The sequence below is a fragment of the Melopsittacus undulatus genome, chromosome 1, assembly GCF_012275295.1.
Source record: "Melopsittacus undulatus isolate bMelUnd1 chromosome 1, bMelUnd1.mat.Z, whole genome shotgun sequence".
In the NCBI taxonomy this organism is placed as follows: domain Eukaryota; kingdom Metazoa; phylum Chordata; class Aves; order Psittaciformes; family Psittaculidae; genus Melopsittacus; species Melopsittacus undulatus.
This window is the reverse complement of record NC_047527.1, coordinates 30,458,009-30,481,304: the sequence shown is the minus strand read 5'-3', so window position 1 is coordinate 30,481,304 and position 23,296 is coordinate 30,458,009. Positions and strand designations below refer to the sequence as shown.

The 23,296-nt window shown below is 39.5% G+C and overlaps 1 protein-coding gene across 1 annotated transcript in view; it reads left to right on the top strand.

Moving 5' to 3' along the window:
* Positions 1 to 1,745: 1,745 nt before the first annotated feature.
* The window catches only part of PKIA (cAMP-dependent protein kinase inhibitor alpha), a 46,198-nt gene continuing 24,647 nt past the window's right edge, over positions 1,746 to 23,296 (top strand). Inside the window, exon 1 of the mRNA XM_005150820.3 lies at positions 1,746 to 1,933. The gene's annotated coding sequence lies outside the window, so the exon portion shown is untranslated. The remainder of the gene's footprint in view (positions 1,934 to 23,296) is intronic.

The window sequence follows — 23,296 nt, the reverse complement described above, 5'->3', positions numbered from 1 at the left end:
CCACATGCCCTTGAGTTCCTCTGTGTATGTAGAAATGAGCCTTTAATAACCTAACCTAACACACTGTAAACAGAAATTAAATATCACTGTTGAAATGCTGCCAGTGCTGCACATTCAGGTCTGCAATGCCATAACCAGTTGAGTTTCAAGGCACGGAGTAAAGAGGAGCAGCCCAAAATTAGTGCAGCTGTAGGAGTGCACATGTAACAAGGAACCAGATAAGAGACACTGGCACAGTTAAAAGCCACACCATAACCACAGAATCATTAACGTTAGAAGAGGCCTATGGAGATCATCTAATCTAACCCCCCTGCCAAGGCAGGGGCACCTAGAGCAGGTTACACAGGAACACATCCAGGAGGATTTTAAATATCTCCAGAAAGGGAAACTCCACAACCTCCCTGGTTAGCAACCACTATAAAAAGTAAACAGAATGAATTTCCAAAAGGGAACTCAGGCTGCAAGTTTTTATATATCACGTAAGAGACAAAGATCCTTACCTTTATGAGATTTCTCTCCCCATTTTTGCTTTCTCCTACCACTACAGAAAACCATCACATCTATGTTCAAGCTGCTGTGGCAGCTCTTCTCCTGTTTCAGACCTCAGCATCATGGAAAACAATCATTTACCATTCAGGTCTACTGCAAAACCTTGCTGAGGCACCATGTCGCTACCTGGCCAACAGAGCAACATGCCTTGGAAACACCTGTGTTTTGTGTTTTCCTGGGAGCTCTTCCATTAGGACTTTTCTTGACCAGACACAGCCCTGCCCTGCTTGTGAAACATTAAGAGCTCTGAGGCCACAGTGATTTGGCAACACACATTATCTACCTGAACTGGCCTGCCTGGTGTTATTGATGCAGCAGCATAGCCATGCTTGCCCTGCATACGGGATGAGTTCAGGAGATTGTAAACTGTGATGGGAATCCAACCCTTCTTCATGAGCCTGTCAGTTACCGAGCACATGCACAGCACTCTGTAAGTAACAAAAATAGACTTGCTGCCTACTGATGGATCTTAAAAATACCAGGACACCCTTGGTAAGGGAGAAGTGTGTCCTGGTGACCTTGAACGCTGTGCCTTTCTCTCCCCCCCTAGGCACAGAGCAGGAGCCAGTAGCAAAGAAACTCCCCTCCACCCCAGGAACAGCTGCAATTTTAGGGACACAGGCTGCGCACAGCTTGCGCGCCCTGAGGCCGGGAGAGGAGGGGGAGAGCTGCACTCCCGTACATGAGCACGAGGGACTGCAGTGGATTTTCCTTCAAAACATACCCACACACAAACACGGAGGAAGGCTCTCTCTTGGCTCCAGCCCTGTGGGAGCCACACTGTCCCCACTCCCCGCCGCTTAGCGCAGTACGGCCGGGTAGGATAGGGTGACACACCCTCAGTACAGATCACCGGGGTGGCTGTTGGAGCGGGCGCGCTGAGGGGAGTCCCGAGAGGAAAAAGCTGGCGCGGGCCGGAGCGGCCCATCCTGCCGTCGTGCCAGGGGAGGGACCCCCGACCCGCAGCCGCACCGCCGGGGGAACCGTGCCGCCCCTCACAGATCCTCAAGCAGCGGGGTGCGTGTAGAGGGGTGGGAATGCCGGCCCCTCTGGTGAAGGTGCAGCGCCAACGCCTCGCTGGGTTCGAGCGGCCGGGCGGAGGGGCCGTCTCCCCCTCCGCGACGGGAGCAGAGTGCGGCGGCCCAGGGAGGGGGCGGGGAGGATGACTTCATGCCGCCAGAGCGCCGTGAATTTAGGAGCAGCAGCTGCCGCCGGCGGGATGTGGGGGTGAGGTGACAGCGGGAGCTGTTGCCGGCTGAGGGAAGATAGCGCTGGGCACCGCGCTCCGCCGAGCCCGAGGACTCCGGGCCGCCACTGGCAGCGCTGCGGGACGGACGGAGGAAGGGAGAGAGGGAGGAAGATGCTCTGAGCCGGTCCTTGAAAGGTGAGCGGGAGCTGCAAGGGCCGAGCGTGGGGGTGGGTGACGAGCGCTGCGACGCTGCCCGATTCTACAGCCGCGGTGTTGCCGCTTCGAGCCTCCCGCCTCGGCTTGTCCGGCTGTCCGCTGTCCGCCCGCTGAGAGCGCGGGGAAGGCCCCGCCGGGCCGGGCGAGCGGCTCGGGAAACAGCGGCCGTGCTGCGTGCGCGCAGAAAGGATCTGGAGCTGTGCTGAGGTGCGTAGCTTCCTCCTCCTTTCTCCTTTTGTGGTTCCCTCCAGAAGCAGAAAGGCTGCCCTGTCAGAAGCGCCGGAGTTATGTTTTATCTTTTAGTGCCAGGATGCGCGGTGGCTCTGTGCCAGCGCTCTGCTCTGGGATTTACTGGCGTGGAGGAGGCATTTTGTTTGTGGTGCCGCACAGGACGGGCGCGGAAGCTGGGAAGGAGTGTGGAGCGCTGTGACAGGTGGAGGGCCGTGCTCCCGTTCTCCTCCCACTCTTTCTGGTCCTGTGCGCGCTCTCCGCAGGTGGCGGGAAGACATCTTAGGGCAGAAGGGTTTCAGGGGAACACAACCAAAGAAGGTTGTCGCCTCATTCACATTCCTGGATTTGGAAATCGCTTCGCCAAAGGGAGTGATGCAGTTGCAAAACCAGTTTTTACACCAAAATGGATTCTGTTTACTTTTTCAGGGACTTCTTTTTTGTGGTTTTCCCCTTTTTCCATTTTTATCGTCTAGCACAAGGTGTGGGACAAACAAAATAGCAGCAAAATTCAAATGCCTTTGTTTGTGAAATGGAAGAATTAGTGAGCTGTTCTTCCATCATATCACTTGTAGAAGTGGAAAAATTAGTACATGCAGGATTTTAGCTTTGCCGTTGACATTGCACGTGATTTGTGGTATGTACACAGTTATTGACATTAGGTGTAGAAGGGAAAAAGATCTGCCTGGCCTATGTTTTTGTCTGTTGATGATTTTTGGTTTTGTTTTCCCTTTGTTCTGCTCTGATTAACGTTGGTCTAAAGCAGGCATTTCAATGTAGGAGTCCGGAGTTAGCCTGTAGAGGCTGATCATTACAATGGGTACTATCTGCATGTAGTAATGGTTAATGGTTCTGTGTAGTTTGGAAGCAAAAACAATGATTGTGCCTCTTGAAAGAAAAGGATAGAGTGTTAATCTGTTCTTAATGAAAAAAAAAAAAAAGGAAGTAGGGTATTGGAAGCTGAAGGTTATCTTATTCAATATCTATTTACTTGTATGTTCATCTTAAAAGATCCTGTTATCCCGTGTGTTCACAGAGCAAGCAGCTTGTACAGTTGTGGGGTCCCCATTTGGTTGAAGCCTGTGGTCATGGTGCTAGAGTGATAGGGCAATACTTAGGGAGGTGACAGGTGGTTGCTTGGTCTATTGTCATTTCTGGAACACATTTAAACACACATATTTGTTTCAGTACTGTTGCAGGATACAGATAAGGCAAATGATGGCAACAGAGACAGGAAATGTGTATAAAAGACAATTGAGGCTTCATAAGGCTGAAACAGAGCATAACTGGTAAATTGTGGTGTCAGAAAATTAGTTCAACACAAATCTGTGCTCTGAAGAACAGTCATTAACTATGACCCCAAATAAACTTTTCCGTTTAAAGCACTCTGTAGCACATCCAATGTATGCATGTCAAGCTAGGAAAAAAAAAAAACAACCGAAATCTCAATCCAATAAGCCTGTTTTGTTTCATCTACCAAACATTTACTTTTTTCTTGTAAAAGATTTGGGAGTCTAAGTTGTGGTATGTCTACTGCTTCTTCCTTTCTTTCTAGAAAGAAAAGAGCATGGCTGGCTTGCTCAGCTATTGCAGTATTATAGTAATTTGCCTATTTCTCTTCTAATTGTCTTTGACTGAAGCAAAACAAACAAGACAAAAGAAATCCAAAACCAAAACAAACAAACAAAAAAACCCAGACATGTAGCTGAGTTCAGATGCGTCTTGGATTAGTCCACCCATTCTATAGAAAGTTAATTTCCTTACTGAAGAGAGCATCTAGTAGTGGTCTCCTGTTGTTGCAAACAGCATAGTATGAGAACTTGCTAATGGTGACAGCAGTTAACACAATAAGTTTGGCTATTTATGCTTCCTTGCAAACCTGAAAAAAATGTCTTAAAGACTGTTAGTATACTTTAAAACAATGTGATATCAGGGATGAAGAAGTATCTGCCCAAGAGCCATACATTATCACAGATGTGAATGTACATTTGATTGGTTTGACATGGAAAACTTGAATTGCTTTTGGTTTTATCTTCTGTGTACTGCAAATTCAGGTGGTGTAGTCATGTAAAATGAAAGCATGCATGAGCCTCTGCCCATAGAAAAATGTTTACCTAATTATCAGTGTGAATTTAGTTCAGTGGTGTAACTGATGTAAATCCACTTCTGGCAGACTTCTCTTCCAGAACTCCTTTTCCTCCTTCAGTTACTGTGACTGAAATACCTCTTCCAAGAAAAGAGAAGCATCTTTTTTGTGGTTGATCTGGGGCAACAGCCCTTGTGAGTGGAAGAATAGCCTAGTTGGCCAGCTGGTGATGCCAGACAGGCTGGGTAGCACCTGAGATTTAGCTGCCTTTTCCTCAGAGGGTCTGCTATTTTGGAACTCTTTATCTGGGTTAATTCTTTACATTTGTAGGAGCTTAATTGTCTTTGGGATTTCTAGGCTGCAGTCAGCTTTTGAACTAGCAGGTTCATTTGACCAAATCTATGAGTGGGGGCCAGATAGGCATGATTGCAAAAGGGCTTGTTTCCTTTACAGCAGACTGGAAACCCCAGTAACCTTGAACGCAGTTGCAGAGGTTTTATTTCACTTGTTGCCCTTTCCAAGGACTGAAATTAAATAGTTTGATTAATATGTTTTCTATATGAGAATGTTTAGAGCCGGTGCTTCTATGTGCTTTTTTAACTAACTGAAATAACCACATTCCAGAGCAACCATGTAGTTTTTCAGTTATATTGTTACTAGGCTTTGAGTTGGACTGTTTTCCCTAAACTAATAATTCCTTAAAGGAAGGCTTGAGCAGGGTGGGAGTAGATGGATAATACACAGTGAATTTAAAACTATGTACTTTAGCATGTGCAAACAATCAAAAAAGTATTTTAACAGTAGTGATGCAGATTTTTCTTCAGAAGATCAAACATATTGACGCTTTCTGAATGCATGCCCTTTATATGCAGTAGATAACTTTTCTAGGTGAGAAAAAATTCCATATGAGAAATAAATGTCAGGCATACTTTTTCTCCTACTACGCAAATTGATTTCATGTTGGACTCTAATTACCGTCAGTAAAGGATCTTTATGTGAGTGGCCAGTCAATTGCAAAGGTAGCAATTGCTAAGGAGAACTGAGTTTTATCCATTTATTATAGATCAGTGGTGGGAACAAGACAGACATTGAGTATATTCTCATCTTGAATTCGACCCAATCAAGTAAGTCAGCGCTTCGCAACCCAGGTAATGATCACTTGAGTTTAATATCTGAAATATGGAGAGAGGAGTGCAGAGTTTGTGTATGCCTATTGCAAAGGCAAACTGATTCAAGCCTTCCTCTTGAAGAGGACTGCATGTGACAGTGACACAAGCATGAATTCATTTATATGTATTAGTTTCATGGTGCATTGAGAGACTAGTTTCAAGAGAGTCTTCATATTGTATACTCTCACAAAATGAGTCTATTAAAACAACATTATAAAAGAAAGAATCAGATTGTACAAGAACTCTGTGCTCCCAGTGTGTAATGAAAGTAATGTAAAATGGATTCTCATAGGAGAGTTGGTGCAAATATCCCAGCCAAAGTCAGATAATAAATTCATTTTTTTTTCTTCCTTTAATTCTTACCATAGAATGAATAAGCTGTAGTAGTGTTATTTGTCCTCCCTAATATACTAAAAATAAGTTGCGTTTCTGAGCTGGTTGCATTTCTGTGGTGGTAAGATGATTCCAAGTTATCTCTCCCCTTCTTCCATGGGTGAACCAAGTATAAAACATCAACTCAACAGAAGAGCTGCAGTGGAAGAATTTCTGTGCCAGCCAGTGTGTATTTCTCTCCAGTAGCATTTGTGGGTTTTTTTCTAAGCTTTAGTAAAATGAATTTTAAAGTTGTCTATGTTACTGTTCTTTGGCTTTACAGGACTTGTAGGCAATTTAACCTGCCCTGTGTTCAGAAGTGTTTTAACACAACTGACTGGTCTTTGCACAATTGTGCATCCCTTTCTACACTAATGTCCCAGTAATTAATCAGATGTAATAGGCAAATAGGTCTAACTCCAACATACAATATTAGTTTATCTTACTTTAGCTGCTTTTTTGGTCACATCATTGCTCTTGCAACTATTCCTAAAAACCCAAAGGTATATCAAAGTTATCTTGGTAGCTGTTTGCTAGCCTGTAAAATGTGTTGCAGCTTTAATGAGATCATATATGTCTTAATATATCTATATAATTATATATATTATATAATATATATATTTGCTAACTATTCACTCATTTGCCTTCTACCACCTACAGAATTTCCACTTACACATATGGTGAGCACATAACTGGTGAAACGATCTCACCACCTGTTGTTTTAAAATAGCACAGATACTTATTAATGGTCCTTCCATGATACTGTTTATAGTACATGTTAAACCTCACTTAAAATACTGTGGATCGTGTTGGTAAAGGATATTATTACTTTAGCAGTACCGGTCTTAAAGTGGTTCCTGTTCAGTATCTTTACTCATTGTTTTTTCATCAGTAGAAGTAAACTTCACAGGAGAGTCAAAGCTATGATGCTTAATGAGAAAGCTGTTAGTGAATCCCTCACAAGGTGTTCAGTGAAAACGACTGCTGCTATATGTATAGCTGACCAACCTGAAGAACTGCAGAAAGCATGAGTATGCAGATTCTCTACATGCAGAGGGCTTGAACTCAGTTAATGTGAACTCCTTCAGGCCAAGACTCAAAAGCAGAATTGTTACACTGCAAAGCAAGGGAAAGGAAATAATAGCATTCAACACAAGTGTCTGCTAATTTTATTTAATTTTTTAATTTTTATTCTTTTTTTAAATGGAAAAATCAGTTCTAAACTGATTAAACCAAATTTAGGTAACCAAATGTTCCATCAGTTCCCAGTTTTCTTCATACAATCTAATGAGTGACTTTGATTCTCAACTTTTAAAGGATTTCTAGAGTTCTGTCTAATAATTCTGTTCTGGAACCTTCCAAAGTTCCTTTTGATAGATTAATTTATTTATTAATAATTTACTGGAGATCTGGAGAAGGCTGAGGTACTTAATGACTTCTTTGCCTCAGTCTTCACTGGCAAATGCTCTGACCACACCACCCAAGTCTTAGAAGGCAGACACAAGGACTGAGAAAGACGACCTTAGTCCCACTGTAAGAGATGATCTGAGACCATCTTAATTACCTGAACGTACACAAGTCCATGGGACCTGATGAAATCCATCCGTGGGTCCTGAAAGAGCTAGAGAACGAAGTTGCAAAGCCACTGGCCACCATATTTGAAAAATCATGGCAGTCAGGTAAAGTTCCCAACAACTGGAAAAAGGGAAATCTAATCCCCATTTTCAAGAAAGGGAAAATGGACTACAGAGGAGTTAGTCTCACCTTTGAGCCTGGCAAAATCTTGGAGCAGATTCTCCTGGAAGGCATGCTAAGGCACATGAGAAACAGCAAGGTGCTTGGTGACAGTCAGCATGGCTTCGCTAAAGGGAAATCCTGCCTGACAAATTTGGTGGCCCTCTATGATGGGGCTACAGAACTGATGGACAGGGATAGAGCAGTTGATGTCATCTACCTGGACTTGTGCAAAGTGTTCGACACTGTCCGGCATGACATCCTTGTCTCTAAATTGGAGTGTCATCAATTTGATAGGTGGACCACTCGGTGGATAAAGAACTGGCTGGATGGCCACACGCAGAGTTGTGGTCAATGGCTCAGTGTCCAGCTGGAGAACAGTAACGAGTGGTGTCCCTCAGGGATGGGTGTTGGGACCAGTCTTGTTCAACATCTTTGTCAGTAACATTGACAGTGGGATGGAGTGCGCCGTCAGCAGGTTTGCTGATGACACCAAGCTGTGTTGGTTCGGTTGATACGCTGGAGGGAAGGAATGCAATCCAGAGGGACCTTGACACACTTGTGAGGTAGGCAGATGCCGACCTTATGAAGTCTAACCATGCCAAGTGCAAGGTCCTACATCTGGGTCGGAGCAATTGCAGGCACAGCTACAAACTGGGCAGAGAAGAGATTCAGAGCAGCCCTGTAGAGAAGCACTTGGGGGTGTTGGTCAATGAGAAGCTTAACATGAGCTGGCTTCAGTGTGTGCTTGCAGTGCCGAGAGCCATCTGTATCCTGGGCTGCACCAAAAGGGAGCATGACCAGCAGGTCAAAGGAGGTGATCCTGCCCCTCTACTCTGCTCTTGTGAGACCTCACTTGGAGTATTGTGTGCAGTTCTGGTGTCCTCAACACTGAAAGGACATAGAACTGTTGGAACAAGTCCAGAGGAGCACCATAAGGATGCTCAGGGGGCTGGAGCACCTCCCATATGAAGACAGGCTGAGAAAGTTGGGGCTGTTCAGCCTGGATAAGAGAAGGCTGCGTGGAGACCTCATGGCAGACTTCCAGTGTCTGAAGAGGGCCTATAGGGATGCTGGTGAGGGACTCTTCATTAGGGATTGTATTGATAGGACAAGGGGTAATGGGTTAAAACTTAAACAGGGGAAGTTTAGATTGGATATAAGGATGAAATTCTTTGCTGTAAGGGTGGTGAGGCACTGGAATGTGTTGCCCAGGGAAGTTGTGAATGCTTCCCCTGTGTCTGTGTTCAAGGCTAGGTTGGACAGGTCCTTGGGTGATATGGTTTAGTGTGAGATGTCCCTGCCCCATGGCAGGGCGGTTGGAAGTAGATGATATTAAGGTCATTTCCAACCCTAACTATTCTACAGTTCTATAATTCTATTTTGTCTAACCTGATTAAAGTAGGAATTAAGAGTGTGTTTGTACTTTGAAATCATCTATCCACAAGTGTACCAAGAAAAATTCTTGCTGTTCCGTGGCAGTTCGCTATCATTGTCACTTCAGTGAGATGTCAATTTAAAAGGGTATTCAGGATAAACACTGGTCCTTCTAAACTTCCCAAGGTGCTTGCTTAAGGCATAAAAATTTCTTGATACCTGCATTTTCCTAGTAAGTTCTGAGAAAACAGTATGATGTGCTGTCAAAAAAAAAAAAAAAGACACATTTTCATGTTTTTATAATGTAAGGTTTACCAAAAGCTCTTAGGAAGTATTAGGGTGGGTGTCTGTCTTTTGTGGGGTTTTTTTGTTTGTTTTTTATTAAATAAAATACATATGAAGACTTTATTTTGTTCCCTGTGGTGCATGACAGATGGCATTGCTTGGGTTTAGTACAGTTCACAGTAGAATAGTGACTCAAATATCCATTCAAAGTGTATAGAATGGACAAACCTCTCTTCTTATTCAGAAAAGCTGTGTGGCATATTGTAGACATAGCCTGTAAGAATATAAATCAGTTATTAAAATGAGACCATTGGCAAAATTCCAGGAAAGGATGCTTAGAAAAATAATGTATACATCCAACTTTTGATGCAGTCTCCTAGTGTTTGGTGTTCAGCATTGATTTAGAGTTTTGTGAGCATAAAGTAATGTTTGCACTATTACATTTCATCAGAGGGGGCATTGTGTTCTCACTGAATGTGTTTGGTTGGTCTGATTTGTAGTCCGAGCTTCTACAATATCCTTTGGCAGTTGTATGATTCTGTACATGTGGAGTGTAAGGAAGTGAGTATGTTTTGCAGTAAATTTGTTGCTTAATGATTTAATTTGGGGCCCTTTTTATTGTCACAGTGTTAGAAATGTTAAATAATCATTTTCAGTTTCTCATAAGTCATGTTTTCACGTATCTATTCTCTTTTTTTTTCCTCAGGAATGGAGTTGTCCTGGTGTATTTAGTATTTAGTCTTTCTGCATGTATGGACTTTGTTCCATACTCCATTCATTGTCACTTTTTTATGTACTTCCTTCAAATGTATTTCTGATGTGCAATGATCAGAAATTAGGAACTGTTTACTAGCATGATAATTCCTATTTGTTCCATTCCTTCTTTTTTTTTATACTATGCTTTTTTGTTGTTTTTTTTTTCCCAGTCACTAATTACATGTTCCATTTGGAAAAATCTCTTGTGTCCGTGTTAAGTTCATTTGCATTGTAAGAGCAGTACAATAATAAATTTGTATGACTGGAAAAAACTGGTGCCATTAACATTATAAGTTGATAGCTGGATATAAAAAAAAGTCTTTTAAATGTAAGAAAGAGGAAACTGTAGTGTGTAGCCTTATCGAGATAGATTCAGTCATAAGCCTTTCCTTTGTTTTATGTTACTCTTGTTTTAAACTAGTGGGATGATGGCAGCTTTACAGATTTTGGCTAATGTTTGTGAGCTCCAGCATGGCAAGCAAAAAATAAGAGAACAGGATTTATTAATGCATATAAGAATTGGAGCATGTGGAAAAAAATGTAGACTCTGAAAGGCGTAACATGAAACCCTTTAAAAACAACAACAAACAATCCATTAAAAACAGACTGCTGAATTTTAAGTAACTGTTATTTATAAAGTCTCATGGAGTCAAAGTATGATAAGAGATGTGAATGGAGTATGTGTGAATATAGAAGCTGTATGACTTGAAAGAGACACAGCTTATCAAAATTGATTATAGCATGTCTTAAAAGCCTAAGGAAACCACAGCTTTTTATTAGTAAAGCCCATTTTATCATATATTTGTGTACATAAAGGCTACTAATGTTTACATTCAGGTGTTAGACAAACACAAAAGCCTTTTGAAAGCAGAATATTTATCCTGAATAGGGAGTCCTCTAAATTATTCTGAATAGTGAGAGGCCTTGTTGAACACTTTTTTATTTTTTTGTGGGTTTTTTCTTTGGGGGGGGAGGTGGGTTATGATATGTGTTTTGCCTGCAGAGGGGTCAGGTGTTGATCTTTTGAGTGGCAGCTATAATATAAGGTAGTGAGGAATTGTATAATGACAGTGTCATTCACTTTGAGTGACAATGTACAAAAATAATGCCACCACCACTTATGTGTTCTTTTAGAGTGTAATTTTGTATACCTGCTATGCTACTCCGAGGGCCTGACTGGGGCAATGGCAATATTATCTTGAATTTTCAAAAGTAAACCCGTTGATAAATGATGAAAACCAGGTGCAGAGTCTTCACCCATCTGCAACATGGGCACAGAGCATCTCCAGAGCTAATAAAGTTGGAATGGGTATTTATAGAAGATGAACATGATAGCCATGCACCCAGCAGAATACAGATACTGTATAAGAAATTTAAGCATGTAACATCACTTCCCCACTGATACTTCAGTATTCATTATATGTTCATGTAATGGGAGGCTTTTAATATGTCAAAAGCTAATAATGGGGACTGATTTCATTAGCATGTGAAGAAGGAATTGCATGAAGATAATTTTGCATGGTATGATGCATTAGCTAATTGTCGCTCTAGGAGAGCATACTTCTCAGTTGTATCCTTTGCATATTTATGCAATTGCTGTACAGACCAAAGAGCAAGATGTGTTTCTGTTATCCTCTTAGATACTGGGGAAATGTGTTGCTTATGAAGAACCTTTCATCATGTGAGACCGCAAAACACTTTACAGCACTCCCATTTTCAATGATAACATTTGCAAAGGATGAAAGCTGTTACTTAAACCTTGTTTTCCCACAGTTGTATGGCTGCTAAGACTGCAGATCAAGGCATTATTTATGCTAATCTTCAGAAAAAGGTACTGATTTCTGGTGACTGCTGCAGCAAGCTGAACCATGCCATTTCCTTCCAAGCAGAAAATTCTTTCCTATTGCTTTTGTGCCTCATAGAAGCAATTTTTGAAGGCCATTCATCCGGTACAGACTGCAGCTCTTCTTCTTAAGCAGTGTTTCCAGGGTACAACATGCTATGCAAATGTGGTTTTTTGTATGCTTACTAGATCCTACAAGTTCAGTCTTTGACAGCATTTTTGTTCTGTCTTCCTCTAGCCACCTTGGACTGGCTAAGCCAGCACAGGTATTTCTTTCTCAAGTTCTGCAAATACATTTTCTTTAGCTGAATTTTGTCAGTAAGTAAAATTTGAGCTTATAGTTTGGTCTTTCTTGGTAGTACACTATTTTATAAATATGTGTTCTTAACTACTCTCTTCTTCATTTCTTTAGAGACTAACAGATTGCATAACTTTAAACAAAAACTTACCATTTCCTCAGCAAACTCCAGGGCAGAATTCTGGAAAGAAGAAAATTTTAGCACTGTTCTGGGATCAGTATCCAAATGACTGCCTATCTTCCTGTAGTTGTATGTTGCATTAATTTCATAATGCAGTGGGAGGAAAAAGCACCAAAAACGTGCGAAGTGTCTTCTGCTTTCCAGGGTGTGTGATCTGAGCTAGTAATTGAACACTGGTTTTTGAGCCTTAGGCAGTACCTGTGCACCTTGTTTTGGTGTCTAGGTATGCTTTTGGAAAGTAAGTTCTTTGATCCAGCTCTTTGTGAGAGGAGCAGTTGCCTGTGTCTTTGCACTTTGTATTGATCCATTATATTCTCGGGGTTGCTTTTCAGTATCTTGTTTCACAATTCTATTTTTGTCTGAATTCTGGTGACAAGAATGGGTTTTTTTTGAGGGGTTTTTGTTTATATGGCACAGGGGAGTTGCACTCTTTGCTTTAAGTTAAACACTGCCTGTGAGTACTGCTGAGCACTAGAACAGTTTCATGTATGACTGTTAAACTGTTGCCAAGGATTTTGGTACATTCTTGGCTTGTATCAGCTTGTCCTGAGCAAGTCCAAAACTTAGTCTGGGAATTGGCTATGAGTTAGGTGCCACTTTCCAGTAGTTAATATGAATGTTGCTTAAAAAGTAAACTCTCCTATTAGAAGCCTTTTAGTTTACCTGTCTTTCCCTTGATGTGGTTGCTGTTGAGGCAGGCAAGATTTTCAGCTAATTTGTCTGGCTTTTTTTTCTGTTTAAACTGATGAAAACAGTGGAAGCTTTCCTGTGAGATCTTTCAACTACTGCTGCTTCTGTGACACTCTTCTTGAACACTTACTTACCATAGCTGTAGTTTTCTCTGTTGAAAAAATTTCAGCTTTCCACCCCCTTTCTGAAGTATTCCTGCTCTGCTTAGAGAGCAGTAATTCCAGTGAAGTGCTCTAATTTATCTCTATTCTCTGAGCACATTTGAAGACCTTGTCAAGGAAGGCAAATATATAGAAATAATTGGGAGCATCATGGCTTTCATAGTAGCAGTTTAGAGGCTTTCAACAGTGTTTGTTTTGTGTTAAGATGTGATGTGAAAATCCAAAGGAAGTCATAGTTTACCATCTTAATTTTGTTGATTCTCCCTATGGTAGTGTTAATTTATAGAAGTAATTAAGATTCTCATTAACAGTGGCCAAAATACCAGGCTTTTGTTTTCACCAAGAATTGTCTTAAGAGATTCTTGTGTATGTAAGGACATAGATGTGGTTAGGTTGGAAAGGATAACATAAATGGGAGTTAACTGTCATAAGAAGAATGGGAGGTGGATCTAGTGAAGGTCTTCTGAATAAATCTCTGGAACTAATGAGTGTGAGACCAATATGGGGGAAGAAGTAGTTCCTTTTATAAAGATTAGTGAAGCAAAATTTGAGTGACCATGAGGAAAGATAGGTATAACCTGTACTCTGAACTTTTCCTCTCCTTTTTCTTTTCTGCTTGTGTATGTATTTGTGTGGTAGTCAGGTGCTTCTGTCTTACAGTTTGAGCATAAAGTTTGCAAGAACTTCTTTGTTCTTACAAACTGAGGATCGAAAGATTCTGTCTTTGGTTTTTTGCTTTCTTTTGCTTTTCTTTTAGGTTCCTACTTCCCTCTTCAACTAGCCAGCTCATTTAAAGCCAAAATCTTAAACTTGGCGTGGAGGCTGTTTATATTCAACTCAGCTGATGTATCATTAAATAAAAGAGTGTTCAGGGAGGCATGAAAAGATCCACCAGGATTAAATAGCACAGAATGTGTTTATGTCATACAGGAGTAGCCTTCGAAAGCTAAAAGCAACCTAAAGAAAGAGGCATTAATTGTGGGAAGTTAACATGTAAAATGGGAATCGGAAGAGAAGATTCTTAAAATCCATCCAACTACTGAAAGCATTGATTCAGAGGTCTTCAGTTTACAAGTGATCAAGTATATAAAAAGAGATCGAAAGGAAGCTGGTTAAGGATAAAGAAAAAATGTTGAGGTGGCTGTTATGTACCCCCCCTGTAATCCGTTGCTTGTGAAAAAGGTCTCATCTGCTAACCCTGAGTGTGGTTTAAAACCTATTTGACCATAATTGTTGATTATTTACGGTGTCATGGATGATATCTGATGGTAAGACATAAATGAGTGAGTATCCATGTGGTTCTATAAATAAGAATGCGTGCAAGGTCATGCTGAATGCTGGCCTGCCTGGTCACTGAAAGAGCTAAGTGTTCACAAGTTTAATTCAAGTCATCTTCATTCAAGTGCTTTTCTGCTTTGGCTAGATTTTGAACAATATATACTAATACACTTTCTCAGTCTCTCTCCATCCTTATTTACTGGTTGCTTAGTGAGCTTCATGCAGATCATAATGAAAACACGTTCTGGTTTTGTACTCATTTGCTTGGTTTCACCTGGGGAATCTGCATGCAATTGTATCTGACAATAACCAGTTAGTTCTGGAGAATTCTTTGTCATCCTCTGAAAATCCTTTCCTCTTTGAACACAGGAGGAATAAACAACAAAGACTGGAATAAGCTCTAAAATGCCAAGCTGAGTGCCTCATCATTGGCACTTGGAACATCCACACCACACCTACTTGGACTGTGCATAAGTACACATTTTTTCTATGGAAACTGAATGGTGATGCAGAGAATGGGAATGCCTAAGTCTCTTTCTGACAATCCTGACAAATCTGCATAGTAAGTACTTGCGAAACATGCAACTTAAGCATAACCAGGATCTCTTTTTTGCTTTTCTTTTTTGGTCTCACTGGTGGGCATGTTTTGCTGTTTGGTTTTTTGGGGGGAGTTATTTTTCAGTGTCTTCTCATCTCAAAATGACAGATGCTACTCTTCTACCTGCACTGAACAATACTCCAGCCCTTTTATTTGCTGGAGCAGCTCCAGCAAGGTGTCTCAGAAAATATGGCTTAGCTCTTCCCTTCTGATGAAAATACTTGTTTTGTCAAGTAATTTCTTTTTCCACAGCTGCTTGGAAGAGGATGTACTCAGTGCTTTCTCATCAGTCTTTAGCAGAAAAAAAAGTACATACTTACACATGTGAGGCTTGTTTCAACATTCTGATAGGTGATTTGAAGGAGCTAAAATTGCTTTACTTCACATAACCCATTTCAGAAAGAAAGTAGCTCATCAGTTTGTCATTTGTAGTCTTTGCTGTGTGAAGTATCTTTCTGACAAGATACTTCATCTAATAACTGAAATAATTTTGACTCCTTCCTCAAGCTTCTTAGAAGACATAGGCAAGAAATATTTTTTTTTTTTTATTATTTTTTTTTCCCTTCTAAAGAAGACTTTTCTATGACTCTTTGAACTTTTTTTTTTTGGTTGGTTGGATGGGCTTTTGTTGGGTTGTTTTTTTTTTTGTTTTTTTGTTTTTTTTTGTGGAACTTTTAGGGCACCCTTCTCATCTAATCACATCTGTGACCAGTTTGCTAGTCTGTGTTTCTGCTACTATGCTTATATAAGCTACCAAAAGGAGTGGAATTTGTTTATCCCGCTTTGTGGAGTACAGCTTGCTCAAGAAAATCTCAACAGTACCATTTAAATTTAAATTAAACTGTTCACTATTCCTTTTTCTATGCTCCCATACTCTTAACTCAAGTATTTTGGAAAAGCAAGGAAATTACAGGAGTTAAAAGAAAGCTAATATATATTTTATAAAAAAAGTATAAATATAGTGACTTAGTTACTGATCTCATGAATCCCAGGCAAAACAATAGATTTGATACCTTTTACTTGTAGCTTTGAAGGGCAGCACTATAATTAATGCAACTCACAGCTGTTTAATGAAAAACATCCCATCAAAAAGACCCTGGCTTTAAATATTTTAAAGATTACAAGTTTGGCTAAAGGACATAGGCTTAATAGTGTATTTTACTCACTGAAAACTGAAGTTAAGCCTATTTCACATCTGCCAACCCAAATGCTTCTTGTATGTTACCTGCCAGGCAACACAGTGGTAGGTATTTACAGCAGAACATATGAAGTGTTAAGCTCATACCTATGTATTACCCACTAAAACTTTTCCATACCTGTCATAGGTGTGATGAATACCTTCCCAACATGTGTTAGATCAGTACTGGCCCAGGCTGTAAGTAGCTTCTTCTGGGTTCACTGTGAAAAGATTTCTGGAAGATGAAATAGTTAGAAGTCTTACCTGCTCATAAAATACTGATGAGTATTTATCTGACGAAGAATATCTGGTTTTCTCTTTCTTGCTCAGTCTCTGCAATGGTCTGCAATATTTGTATTGTGTTTGCTTAGCTTTCTCTGTCCTCCCTGACCATCTGCTACACCAAGAAAGAAAAGCAAGGGAACAGTTTTTCCTTCAGTACAAAGTAGAAAGAGAATTTAGAAGTACTCTGAAGAGCTGTAAATATCTGGCGAGCCACGTGATTTTGTACAGCTTCTGTATTTTACCAGTGGAAACTTTTTTCTATTGATAATTTACGTTGACAAATAAACATGCAATCTTTCTCTTAAAATGAAACTGTGAAACCAAAGAAATGCAAATTAAGTTTGCTTGTTCAAGAGTGTTGATAATCAGAATGCTGTTTAACAAATTTGTCAACAGTACCCTAAAATACCTATTCATAAGGCTAAGCATGTTTGTTAGGTGAATTCAAAGTCAGCACAGAGTATTAAGGGTCCTCCCAGGCCATCTTAAAGACGTGTATGACTAGTTGTTTTTTTTTTTGTTGTTTATATGTAGTCCATCTGTCTTCATGTTCATTGCAAATTTATGTATTAAATCCACCAAAATGATCACTTTCTTGCTGAAAAACTATGAAACTGTTGAAATGCCTGAAACTCAGTGACTCATCACTTTGTTTGCTTCACTTAAATGTTTTACACCTCATTAATTCCTTGTGATTTCATTGTGTCTTGGTTCTTTCTACTTTCTATTGGACAATATAAGCTTTGTTTTATTATTTGTCTTTTTGCATATTGAACTTTGATACATACTGTTCCCCATTGTAGCTCCTTCTTCCATCTATAACAGGGTAGTATTCTTCCAGACATCAGCCTGTTGCCTAAAAATCAAGAGGGAAGCTTAATGTCACATTATCTTGCCTACTTCCTTTGTAGTGGATACAATGAAGACTTGACTGCTGCAAAACAGAATACTGCCAGCTGTGCCATGTGCATGTTATCTAGTGCCATGTGCATGTTATCTAGTCCCATGAAGAGAAGACTCTTGTATAACTTGCAGACAGAGATGCTGACTGGTCTTTCAAATTAATTAATAAAAATGGCATGAGAAACACAAGATGAAAACATGGAAAAAAAAATCCACCAATTATAAGCTCTCTTTAGGAGTCTCTGAGAAGGAGCTTTTAAAAATATAAAACAACAACAAAAAAGCCACCTAATACATAAAATTCCTTGGTTTTCAGTGTTGTGGCCGGAACTCTGTGTGAGAGTTGCCTTTGTAGAATTCTTTGTCTTCGGCCTCTAGCAGTTCCAGCTCACCCTATTCTTGTACCCTCCCCTTTCTTCTTGTACCCTCCCCTTTCTTCTTGTACCCTCCCCTTTCTTCTTGTACCCTCCCCTTTCTTCTTGTACCCTCCCCTTCTTGTTTTCTCTGAAAAGAAAAATATGAAGGTCAGCGTTGTGCTTGAGACCATATGTCTAAGTGATTGCTTCATGCTATATGAATCTATTGTTTTTTTTTTCTTAGTTTCTTTAACTGCATAGTTTAAGAACGAATTAACTCAAAGGCTTTAAAAGATCATAACTGCAATATAATAATGAGGAAACCTCACCGCAAATGTGTATTATAATGTCATTTTCAAGATACTGCTAACAGATGGAATTTTGTACTACTCTTTTATTTTACTACTTCAAAAATTAATTTTAACAGATGATCTTATTTTAATGCCTGCTTGCCCTGTGTATTCCTGAGGCTTTCTCTTCTATGCTGGCTTGTAATGGAGATCATTGTTCTGCCTCCTGTGACATGCTACCCAGCTTGTAGATAGGATGTATATGTAAGATTTTATTAGATAGAGTATGTGTATGTGTTAGTAGCAAAATACATAGCAGTGTTTTTCTTTCAGTGATCATCAAGTTCAAGGCCAATGAATGTGTATTCTTGTAGATTTAGGAGTTAAATATGCAAATCTTCTTCTCTTGAGAAATTAAAAATTTTGACTGTATGGTTAGAATCTGATGAGAATTCAACCCATGAACATTTTCCAGTAAAGTTAATTAAAGCTGGTATCTTGAGGACTCTTTGCTGTAATTTTATATCAGATTATACTTCTTTCTACAACCTTAATTAATCAAATCTAATGGCTACTCAATCTGTAGCACTGGTTTGGGCTTAAAAATTATCAAAGGATATGTTACTAATTGAATATTGGTATCTGGGGAGGGGAGGAGTAGATACTGGTCCCGTTTCCCAGAGGCAAAATAGATTCTGAAATCTGTGCAGGGAGAAGGGAAAGAGGTAAAGGGAAGCTTGTCCTTCAGGACAAGAACTGGCAGCAGAAGGCAGACAGCAAAGTAATTAAGTCTTTCTTCAGAAGAGGAGGTGGCCTTTACTGTGCCTAATTACACAGACAGTAATTTAAAACATGCTGTCTTGATCTCACAGTTGGATCTTTCAGTGCCTGCTTCATGCAGGCAGTCTGCCTACATTTTAGACCTGTAAGCAGGTATCTATGTACTCTACCTGAGACCACAAGCTGAGAGGACAGATTGCCTTGTAACGAGTCAGAACTCTTATCCTTTGAGGATTTATGTTGTAGATTAACCTTCTGTAGATTAGTGGCTTTGACCTGTAATAATGTTTTGAATTGTATCAGGATACAAAGGAATAGCAACTTTATTCTACAAATGGGCTGTTATCCTTCATCAAGAGCTAAAATCTGATTTTATAAACTCTATGCAGATGTATGATTAAAAGGAAAATACGTAGTTACTTATATATCAGGGACAAGCCAAGTCTAGAGTAGGCCAGACTAATGTCAGGGAATCATCTTGTCAACACTCAGTTGTCTGTGTAAGTTGAGGGCTGAATTTCATAAATGAAATAGTGGTGGTGGCAACTTTTTAAACTTGCTAATTGTGATTTAAACAATATTTCTGTTAACCAGTGGGCTTTACTTCTACAGTGCTTTTAATGAGACTGGGCTCTTCAGCCAAGAAAATACCTGGGAACTACATGTACCTTTTAGGAGACTAATTCAAGACTATAATCTTTTTCTATTTTACTAAAAACTGTAAGCATCTAGAACTGCTGGCCAGACTCTTTTTGCATGCATGCCATCCGTCCCTCACCTAAGACTGTTCATGATCTGATAACTATGACTTTCTGATCCTAAACTGAATGAGGCAGCAGTGTGCCATTGCAGCCATTTGGACTGCTAGGTACAAAAGGGGTATTGACATACTAACTCAAGTCCAGGGAAAGTTGTCAAAGTCATTCTGAGGCAGGAGCACATGATATAAAAGCAGGAACTGAGGGAACTTGGTTTGGTCAGTTTGAAGAAGACACTACAGGATTTATCTGTACTACTCAAGGAAGGGTTTTGGAGGTCAAGTAGGCTTTTCTTTGAGGTGTACAACAAAAGGGTAGCTGGCAGTGGTCACAAGCTGCAATGACAGAAATTCCAATTATATGGAAGAAAAACTTTTGCTGTAAGATGGTTTAGCATTGGTAGAAGTTGCCCAGAGCACCTGGGGAACTTCTGTTCTTGGAGGTACATGAAATTCCCTATGCATCCAGACTGAACTTTGAAGTTAGCCTAGCTTTGAACAAGTGGTGGTTGGACTGGCTGGCCTAGATGTAAACACCAGGAAGTAAATTAATTTAATAACTGTATATCATTCACACTGTACAGGTGTAGGAAAAAAAACCAACATAAATCAATCAAAGAGTGTAGAAGTTCATTACTTTTGTTGGGTTTTAGTGTTTGTTTTATTTTATTGTGAATGTTGCTAACACAGTTCTAGGAGACCCTGCAGCTTCTCTCCTCAAGTGTATTCACTTCCAACAGTGGCTGAAGTCTTTCTGCACAGGCTTGTCAAGGAAAGAAAGTGAGAAGTACTTGTTCTGGATAGAGGAAAGTCTTTTTTTTTTTTTCTTTTTCTTTTTTTTTTTTTATTCCCCCCTGAGAATCAGAAGATAATTTATATTTGTCAGTGTTGTTGATAGTGTTGTAACATGAAGTAATCATTTTATATAGAGCAGTTTGGGTTTTTTTATGGGTTGTTGCTTCGGGTTTGTTGTTTCGTTTTATTTGTATTTTTTTATCATCCCACACTATTGTAGTTTACTTATTTATAATTCTTGTATTCTTATAACAAGACTAGCATAGGATTATAGATACTGAATTCTATGCTGATCTATTTGGTATTAACCATGATCAATGCAGAATTTTTGAAACTTTTTCACAGCAGATAGAAATAGTCTTACAACATGGCATGTTTTTGTCTCTGGGTGTTTTAAGGAAAAACATATTCAGCCTTATAAGAGTAAGTTGAGAGTAATTTACTTAATGAAGTGTATGAGCTGACTTAAAGCTGCTTATTCTTCTAGATGTACCTCATCAGCATTTCATTTTGAAGAATGAACCTTCTCCTTATCTAGTATCAGGCATGGTTTTGTCTCTGGAGCTTCTATGTCCTATTATTGTTGGGTTTAGAATGCCTAAGATTAATAAGAAGACTGAAGAAGAAAAAAACTAATATGAAGCTTAACAGAGCAAAAATGATCTGGAATAGTTGATTGTTGCTGTTGTAACATCTGAAAGATGTTAGACTATGCAGCTTCGTAAAAACTTCGTGGTAACATTAGAGCTCTGGAATTTTGATTACATGCTTAATCATCAGAGCAAAACCGTTTGCCTTTGTTGGCAATGTAATCACCATCTGTGTTTAATCAAATTAGAGGTAGTGGTTTTGTTTAGTTTATCTGGGAAGGTGTTTTGTGTTGTGGTCTTTTTGTTGGTGGTTTGGTGGTTTGGTTTTTTTTTTGTCTTTTTTTCTTTTTCTTCAAGTTTCATTTAATTGGAAAGTTGACTGAAAATGTTTCAAGTAAGTTTCACTGAGTAATAAGCATTTTTTTGGTGGTGTATGTGAATGGGAGAGGTGAGGTTGTTTCTCCTGGGAGTGACAATTTTGTTTGTGTGTTTTTAAAAATCCTGTTCTTTCTGTTTATACTCCGAAGTTGAATATGGCATCTGCCTTTTTCTGTGCTGCTGGGTTTTTTATGAGGATAGTACAACTCTGTTTTAATCCTGCTTTGAATAATACCATTTTTTATTGCCAGACTCTTAGAATCTGAACATGTCCTCTGCAGTCAAATTGTATGTTTTAGGAAAACAAAATTGTTGGGTTTTCCTTGTTTGGTTGGTTTTGTGTGTGTGGTGTGATTTGTGCTTTTGGTTTTGTTTTTGGTGGAGGTTTTTTGGTGGTTTTTTTTGTGGGGAAAATGTGATTTTGTCTTCATTGAATTCGTTAGCATTGGTAGTCCCTTAAATGGTGTACTAAGATATGCCGAACAGGACTATGGTTTACCTAAAATTACTTTAATGCTCCTAAGAATCATCACATGTTGTGTGATGCATGTTTCAGGGAAATATCTGTAAAGTCAACAGGAATTTCACTAAGTTTGCTTCAGTTGGCAGACAAGCACCTAAAAGATTTGTAGTGATTTCTCTTAAAAAGTCTTGGCACATGTAGATCACTTTGGATGCAAATGCATCATTCCAGTAATGACATCATGCAAAGTAGTTTGGTGAAAAGGAGGGGATGCATATCAATAGGTAGATTCAGCAATGCTTCACACACAAATGCAGGGCCCAGCTGTGTGAGCCTTCATCCAAAGGTCAGCTATGGGCAGATAGTTTTCTGTTTCAATTAGCTTTCTGATTCTTGACTTATTCTTTATTTTTCCTTTTCTGCAGTTTAAACTTTTTAAAAGTTTATATTTAATAATTAATAATAGAATGTCCTGGGTTTGGCTGGGATAACGTTAACTTCCTTCCAAGACATAGAATGAAATGTTTAAGATTTTCACTTTTTTTAATATTTGGTATTAATATGGGGATAATTCCAGTAGGGGGCTGAATGAAAAGAGTAGCAAAATAGGAAACGGGAAAATACTGCTTGATTATGAAATCAGACTTAAAGATATTGCTAGCAAAGGGTTAACAAGTAAACTGGTTAGAGGGAGGCAGAGCATTTTAGAAAGATTTAAAACAGAAAGACATTGAGGCTGAGCCAGGGTATAGTTAAGATCTCTGTCATCTGGATGTTATTTCACTCAGACTGTGCTGAAAAGCTTTTCTGAAATGAAGCTTGTCTTCTTTGAAGCTTGTCTTTTCTGTGAAATGAAGCTTGAATCTTGTCTTTTAGTTCACCTCTGATTTTCATGGAGTCTATAATGAAAATAAATATGGAATGTTATCTGTTATGCAAGTATGAGTACTAGTTGTTTGAAAATACTGGTGCTGTTTCTGTTGAACCATGGAGGAGGATGTAGTTATAAGGTATGCAGTAGCAATGTAATATTTCGTTCAAAGGAAGGCTTGAAAAGATCATTTTCCGTGCCTGAGATGGCAAATTTCAAAGATATTACACTAAAAGTTAAAATCTGCTTACCTAAAGGTTGCCTTTAATATGCATGTTTAATTCAGTGTTAATAGTCATGTTAGAAAAATGTGGGCATTATTTGCTTACTAGTAGAAAGAAAAAAGTCTTTGTCTCCTACTTCTATCTCCCCCCCCCCCTTTGTTTTTTACAGTGTGGTTGAACTTCTGACTCTGCTAAAATAAAAGTGTGTTTGTATCAACTTCTGGTCTTGAAGTTTGCACTATATCCTCAGATTTCATGAGTGGGGTCCTATATATCAACATCACATTAAGTCAGAAGGGATAAGAGGCTTGGGTTTGCTAGTTTCTTTCACTGTTCTTCCTAAGATACTTTTTAAAAGGTTGGTTATTACTAATTCCTGAAACATTAAGCCCTTTGTAGTATTTCATGTTAGTCACC